The 2266-nt window shown below is 44.4% G+C and overlaps 1 pseudogene; it reads right to left on the bottom strand.

Annotated features, from left to right (window-relative positions):
- Nucleotides 1-731, bottom strand: part of LOC102813557 — a 5151-nt pseudogene extending 4420 nt beyond the window's left edge.
- Between the last annotated feature and the right edge of the window lie 1535 nt (nucleotides 732-2266).

The following is a 2266-nucleotide window of genomic DNA, read 5'->3' as shown; positions in this document are numbered from 1 at the left end:
CAGGTGGCAGGTCAGGTCCACGACAGACATGTTAGGAGTGGGGACACGGAAGGCCATGCCAGTGAGTTTCCCATTCAGTTCAGGGATGACCTTGCCCACAGAGTTGGCAGCACCGGTAGAGATGCAGGGATGATGTTCTGGGCAGCCCCGTGGCCATCACGCCACTGTTTCCCAGAGGGGCCATCCACAATCTTCTGGGTGGCAGTGATGGCATGGACTGTGATCATGAGTCCCTCCATGATGCCAAAATTGTCATGGATGACCTTGGCTAGGGGGGCCAAACAGTTGGTGGCGCAGGAGGCATTGCTAACAAACTTGAGGGAGTTGTCAAATTTCTCGTAGTTCATGCCCATCACAAACATGAGGGCATCAGCAGAAGGGGCCAAGATGATTACCCTGTTGGCACCACCCTTCAAGTGAGCCCCAGCCTTCTCCAAGCCTGTGAAGACACCGGTGGACTCTACAATATATTCAGCATCAGTATCACCCCACTTGATGTTGGCGGGATCTCGCTCCTGGAAGATAGACATGGGCTTTCCATTGATGATAAGTTTCCTGTTCTCAGCCTTGCCAGTGCCAGTGAACTTGCCATGGGTGGAATCACACTGGAACATGTAGACCATGTTGAGGTCAATGAAGGGGTTGTTGACCTCAACTTTGCCAGAATTAATAGCAGCCCTGGTGACCAGGCGCCCAATATGGCCAAATCCATTGACTCCAATTTTCACCATCCTGTCTCAAGGGATGTGGCTGATACTACAAGAGAAGCTGTGGCTGCCTGTCAAATGGGGAGGAGCAGAGAGTCCAGATAGATTCTCTCTTAAGGACAAATTAATTCCTCAGGACCTCTGGTGTGGTTTTCCTGGGATTGTGCATTCAAGGAGTTTAAGGCCAACTACATAACGGGAACTGTCCTCAAGATTGCTTTTACTTCTGACACCAACTGTAAGTTTGGGGGCATTCCTGAAATCAACATCAGTTTTGATCATTCATTGTTGTTGTTGTTAGGTGCCATGGAATCGGTACCGACTCATAGTGACCCTATGCAAAATAGAATGAAACACTGCCTGGTCCTGTGCTAACCTCACAATTGTTGCTAGGTTGGAGTCCATTGTTGCTGCCTCTGTGTCAATCCATCTGGTTAGTGGTCTTCTTCTTTTTCTCTGACTCTCCACTTTACTAAATATGATATACTTCTCCAGGGACAGGTCCCTCCATATAATGTCTGAAGTATGAGAAATGGCCATTCTGGTTTCCAAGGAGCATGCTGGTTCTACTACTTTCAATGCAGATTAGTTTGTTCTTTTGTCAGTCCATGATACTTTTAATATTCTCCTCCAACACCATAACTCAAATGCATCGATTCTTCTATGGTCTTCCTTATTTGCTGCATATGAGATTATTGAAAATACCATGTCGTAAGTCAGGCCCACCTTAGTCCTCAAACTAATAATTCACTACAAGCACTCAGAGAACTCATTGAAAACTATTATAGTCATGGTTATAGGTTATTACAGGGAAAGGATATAAATGAAGATAGAAGTTAAAGTTCACTGAGTATACATGTAGAAATTTTTGAATTTGTATATATTTTGCTGTGCGTATTTTCACAATTAAAAAAAAAAAAAAAAGATCAGGCAAAGGGAAAAAAACGCAAAATACAAAGTCCAAGAGAGTTCCACATGTGGAGTTTCTGTTGTCCTCTACCTATTAAGTCAGGAAGCTTTACCTCCAGTTATCAAGGTGACAATATGTACTGTCCCTGGATGATGCAAAAGTTTAATCATTCAGTTGCTAATTAAAAGGTTGGAGGTTTCAGTCCATTCAAAGAAACCTCAAAAGAAAGGCCCAGTGATCTACTTCTGAAAAATCAGCCATTGAAAACCCTATGGAGCATAGTTCTACTCTGATACACGTGGGGTCGCCATGAGTTCCTATCAATTCAGTGGCAACTGGTTTATTGGTTTGTGGGGGGAGTTTGTTTGTTGGGTTTTGGGAATTTCACCCAACTCTCAATGCTGTTTGTGCTGGGGCACCACTAATTACCCAAGATTGACTGATTGCCCACATGGTTGATCTTATTATCCCAGTCAGCTCTTGACGCTTGACCAAAATTCCCTATACTAAGTCACATTGTTTGTTGTTCTGATGTGGCCAGCCCTCACCCTAAATTCATTGTGATCCAAGGCCCCCAGGCAAACAAAGAGGATAGAGTCTGCCTCTTAAAAAACAGACTCAAAGGACACATTTTGGGGGGGGTAATATG

This window comes from Chrysochloris asiatica, unplaced genomic scaffold, assembly GCF_000296735.1.
Source record: "Chrysochloris asiatica unplaced genomic scaffold, ChrAsi1.0 scaffold00077, whole genome shotgun sequence".
NCBI classification, from domain to species: domain Eukaryota; kingdom Metazoa; phylum Chordata; class Mammalia; order Afrosoricida; family Chrysochloridae; genus Chrysochloris; species Chrysochloris asiatica.
The sequence above is the reverse complement of the archived record's forward strand: the minus strand, read 5'-3'. Positions and strand labels throughout refer to the sequence as shown.